Source organism: Pollicipes pollicipes, unplaced genomic scaffold (genome assembly GCF_011947565.3).
Source record: "Pollicipes pollicipes isolate AB1234 unplaced genomic scaffold, Ppol_2.1 Scaffold_3447;HRSCAF=4054_pilon_pilon_pilon, whole genome shotgun sequence".
NCBI classification, from domain to species: domain Eukaryota; kingdom Metazoa; phylum Arthropoda; class Thecostraca; order Pollicipedomorpha; family Pollicipedidae; genus Pollicipes; species Pollicipes pollicipes.
In genome coordinates, this window is record NW_023596297.1 from 9,654,068 (window position 1) to 9,659,753 (window position 5,686).

Genomic DNA, 5,686 nt, shown 5'->3' on the forward strand with positions numbered 1-5,686 from the left:
GCACGCGCCACAGCGCACGTTGGTAACCCCACATACAACATTCTCGCATACCTCCGCCTCAACTGCACACTTACCAACGCGGAACTCCAGCACCCAACCGTCAGCACTCGTGTTATTCGAACGCAGCGAGGGGTTAATCTCCCGGACATCACCTGCAGCCCAACTTCCAGTCCCCGACCCTTTTGGGGCTACCCTGTACTTAATGTAATCTTGCTGTTAAAAAAAGAAACGTATCAGAAACTGAACTGCATACACACCTTTAATACTGACGGTTCCCGACGCGATTGCCGCACAGGAGGTGCCTTCGTGCGTCATAATTGCCACAAATCGAACCACTCGTCCAATTGCAATACAGTGTATACGGCTGAGCTAACAGCAATCCTGGCAGCCTTGCTCCACATCAAGCAAGGTAACGTACAAAGGGCAGTCATATGCACCTACTCTCATTCGTCGTCGCAAGCTCTCATCCCTCTTCATAATTCATCCCATCCAATTCTAAACGGCGTATGAAGGACGCTCTGCTCCCTTCCTCGCCAAACTCATGTAATATTTCTCTGGATACCTGGACACGCACATATTCATGGAAAAAACGCTGCTGACGAGGAAGCAAAACAAAGCATCATGTTTCCGGAACGTCATCATCTTCATTCTCCTGTTTCTGATATTCTTGCCATCAATTTTCATTTTCATCTTTGTCTCCAATCCGAATTGGATAAACGCGCTTATCGCCACCTTCAGCCAATCAAACCCATACTTCAGCACTAGCCGATCAAGATAATCGCGTCAAAGAAGTGCTGCTTGCCATACTGTGAATCGGCCACACCAAAATCCCCCTCTATCACCTTTTCGAGCGCACTCCTCCTCTGCGTCATTGCGGCAACATCCCATTCACAATAAATCACTTCCTCCTCGTGTGTACGGTATATCAACGATCAAAACAACCGCCCATCAATTACGCCAACGCTAATCGGCTTCAATTCAACCTCTTCTCTGTCCTCGGTGATTGTTATTCTGATTTACTTGGTCTCATCTTCGGGTTTTTGCACAGTACAGGATTAGATAAGCTTATTTAAAGAGAGGATTTTTTCCTACATAATTTGGCAAAGGTTGCAGGTTTTTCCGCATTGGCTAGAAGTCCTGGTTTTTTTCTTAGTTAGGACTTTCCAGGACTCAATAACACCACACAGCACTACAAGGTCGTGCCGGGCAGTGGAGCTCGCGACTGCTCTCCCCGTTGCTGCGATGAAGCGGCCCGGCATCCATCCATCGCACAGGTTGCCGACAAGTCAGCTGAGCCAAGGCCGCCGCTGTCACGGATACCATACACATGACTCACGGTGCTCGAGGAGGCTGGCGGAAGGGCCGGTGAGGAAGCTCCCTTGTTCAAGCGTTCTGAATGCGTGTTGCGTAGTGATGAAATAAATATGTCTATTGCTGCGGTCTGCTCTACTTGATGTGGTCTTGCCGCACAAAAACAAGCCAGGTTAACGTAACGTCACTTCAAAATACCCTCTCCCTTGCTTTGCGCCGGACAGCATAAGACGGACGTTAACGTTTTTTTCCAGACGTTAACGGACAGCATTAGCGTTTTTCTTGCCTGGCTCTATGCCGGAAGCAAATCCCCCCCCCCCGGAAGTGACTTTAGGTCTGTCAAAGGAAAAGAGAGGCCTTGCATCGGCCCACAAAAAAAAAAATTGTAACGTCCCTGTTCATAGATATGCTGCGCTTACACAGGCTGCTTATAGCACTTACAGGTTTTGCTTACAGTACTTACAGAGCTTGTCTACAGTGCTTACAGAGGTTGAGCTTACGAAACCTACAGGGCTTACACACCTTAACATGATTCAAGATGACTGATCTTGAAAGGAAGATTCTCAGGGCCCGCATTGCTCCACACAGCACTGATGCACACAACAATGGGGCTGCCGGTATTCAACGCCCTAGAGCGATGCACACTGCTGATTGCTTGGCTTAACTTTTTTTGAAATATTTCTAAGAGTTTGGATAAATTAAAGGCATGGGCTGAATAAATGCCTATTAAGGGTCTCGCTTAGTACAACGGACTTATTCTTAGCGCTTTAAATCGCTTCTTAGTGCTTCTTTGTGCCTAGTGCAACAAACCTATTCTTAGAGCATGCATATGGTTTACCTGTTTGATGTTAATGGAATTGTATGAAAACAATATTTTACTTGTCAGAGTATTTTGTACGTACTAAAACTTCATAGACACATTTTTCTAACCTTTTTAAAACTTTTCAGTGCATTGATCCAAAGTGTCGGCGGACCGGACTGCGTTGGCCGTCTCACCGGCGACGACTGGCTGCAAGATGCGTCACGCTGTGGGCGGTCGGCTTTCTCGCAGCCGCTCGCTAACTGCGCCCCGGCCGCGGCGCAGTGCTGCTGACAGCATCTCGTTCCGCCATTTGTAAAATTCCCGCTAACTGTCACGGAGGACAGGCCGGCTGTCGGCCATGATAACTTTGGTGACGTCACTGACCGGTGACGCAGGCATGTACGAATGTGGACTCGTCGAACAGGTTCCAAGTTTGTGGAGGCCAGCGGCTGGCACGCTCCTCGTGATGATCTCACAACACCGTCGGGTCGTGCCGAGCCGAACACAGCTGTCCATCCAGTTCACCTCAGACAGCCACCGGCTGGTCTCGGTCACGTCCACTCCACTCTGTTGCCGTCACTGGTGCATGATGGCGATCGGTGTTGCGGGCAGCGGACCATTGCACCGGTGATGTTGCGCGGGATGATGTCATAGTGCAGCGTGCCTGCATCGATAATGGGGAGATCTTTGTTTGAAGGGTATCTGTGATGTGCTGCCGAGACGTGCAGCCCGAAAGCAGGGCAGGGAATTAGTCAGAGGTGCGTTCACCAGTCCGGCCCAGATAATGAGCTTGAAGTCGCCGGCTACCACCAACGCGCCTCGCCTGGTCGGCATGGGCGGCAGCTGGTGGCCCATGCCGTGTCGTGTCGTGTCGTGTCGTGTCGATGTCGTGGTCGTCCTCCCGGGTGCTGGCGTGTCGGACGGTAGGCAGAGCACATCAGGACATTGTCAGCGGCGTCTCACTGTACTCCCATCCAAGGGGTCACGTCTGTTCTCTGATCATGTTTGTCAGCGGTCATCACAGTCTCATGAGAGCTCGTTCGGGGCGATCAAACCCGTGGACGCCAACGAGTGCAGGGCACGAGGGTCGGCACTCCAGAAGCCGCACTTGTGTGACTGATCTGGGACAGACAGCCACACTTGAGTGGCTGATCTGTGACAGACGGCCGCCAGCTGGGCAAGACAGTCATGTGTCTTGACGTGGTATTGGACATTGTCCGACGAAGCAGAATCACACCTCTTGTGTGGTACAGCCCAGTTCCCCGAAGCGGGTCATATCTTGTGAGAACCTTTTGAAGTTGGATTACACTTCTCGGATGGCACCGCCAGGATTCTCGAAACCAGCGATATTGAAAAAGAATGCCATCCTGAGGCAATCTCTGCAAAACATGTCGCCACTTAAAATCTAAAAATGCATCTCCCTGCGGTTTGTGCCGGAGAGATGATGTCGCCGATGATGTCGCCGATGGCCTAGACCTGTACGCTTCAGTCACGCCAGATTGTGGTTAGCAAGTCTGTGAATTTTGACGTATTGTCGCTTCAGTGTCTGCCCTTCACATGGCGTCTTTGCGTTTAAAAACTAAGCTTAAAATGGAAGGTAAGCGTGTCAGTGACGCAAACCACTAAGCCGCTGTGGTAAAAAGGAATTAAATTCAGGCGACGCAAATAATTGCAACGTTTTTTTCAGGAACTTGAGGCCTGCCCTCGGTTATTGCATCGCGAAGCGTCCCGTATCGAGCCTAACTCCTGAGTCGAACGCCAGGGTCGATGATATACGTGCGTCACTGTGTCAATGACGTCACAGTGTGAAAGTCTGCCTGTCGCGCAGCCGACTCACCACGCCGTAAACCACCGCTCCGTCATCGGAGCCACACGGCAGAGCAAAACACAGTGTGTGCGGCACCACCGGCGGACGTGGTCAGACCAGGTCCGCTCCCACGTCCCAGATTGTGATAGCAGAGGTCTGAGTTCCTCTCAGCACCGGTCCAGCTCTCAACACAGGCTGGGTCTGCTCCCGCGTCCCATGGTGTGATAGCAGAGGTCTGAGGCTCTCCCAGTACCGGTCCAGCTCTCAACACAGGCTGGGTCCGCTCCCACGTCCCATGGTGTGATAGCAGAGGTCTGAGGCTCTCCCAGTACCGGTCCAGCTCTCAACACAGGCTGGGTCCGCTCCCACGTCCCAGGGCGTGATAGCAGAGGTCTGAGCTCTTCCCAGCACCGGTCCAGCGCTCAACACAGGCTGGGTCTGCTCCCGCGTCCCATGGTGTGATAACAGAGGTCTGAGGCTCTCCCAGTACCGGTCCAGCTCTCAACACAGGCTGGGTCCGCTCCCACGTCCCAGGGCGTGATAGCAGAGGTCTGAGGCTCTCCCAGTACCGGTCCAGCTCTCAGCACAGGCTGGGTCCGCTCCCACGTCCCAGGGTGTGATAGCAGAGGTCTGAGTTCCTCTCAGCACCGGTCCAGCGCTCAACACAGCCTGGGTCCGCTCCCACGTCCCAGGGTGTGATAGCAGAGGTCTGAACCGGTCCAGCGCTCAACACAGCCTGGGTCTGCTCCCGCGTCCCATGGTGTGATAACAGAGGTCTGAGGCTCTCCCAGTACCGGTCCAGCTCTCAGCACAGGCTGGGTCCGCTCTCACGTCCCAGGGCGTGATAGCAGAGGTCTGAGGCTCTCCCAGTACCGGTCCAGCTCTCAGCACAGGCTGGGTCCGCTCCCACGTCCCAGGGTGTGATAGCAGAGGTCTGAGGCTCTCCCAGTACCGGCCCAGCTCTCAGCACAGGCTGGGTCCGCTCCCACGTCCCAGGGCGCGATAGCAGAGGTCTGAGCTCCTCCCAGCACCGGTCCAGCTCTCAACACAGGCTGGGTCCGCTCCCACGTCCCACGGCACGCCAGCAAGCATCTGAGCTCCTCCCAGCACCGGTCCAGCTGTGAGGGGAGAGATACTACACTCGTGTCCAGCGGCACTTCAAAGTCCCATGAATGCTTCAGTATGGACCTATGGCTCTTTTGGTCCGAATGGCACGGTATGGGCACGAGGCAGGCATGGGCATGGGCACGACATGGGCACGTGACGTTGTGGGGCACGAAGGCACCCCTCCGCAGCCTGACGGGTTCGAAGAGCAGAGGGACAGCCAGACGGCAAACTGAAACCGCATTTTTTCTGTGGCGAGCTTAGCATGTACTCAGCGAGCTCCGCCTATCAGCTCTCTGAGCCTTTTGATTTATTGGCGTACCACTTGGCTTCGATCCCGACCGCTCTGAGACGGCGACGTCGGCAGCGATGTCAGCTTGCACCTAATCTGTCCGATGAGTCCACCTGATACAGAGAAGAGGAGAAGGCGTCCCCGCCTGTCAGACAGCAGGGGATCATGGGCGGAGCGTACGGGCAATGGCAACCTCACGTGTTCTTTGTCCTCCTTAATTGCCTCCACTCACTGGACCTGCCTTTCTCGGGTCGGTCTAGCAGCCAGTCTTCATTGACTAACTCACGCGTTATTAAGTGCATTTGCGGGGGAGCATTATTCACATAGATAAGACGGTAGTAATAGCCTTATTCCTCGGATAAAAACCAGA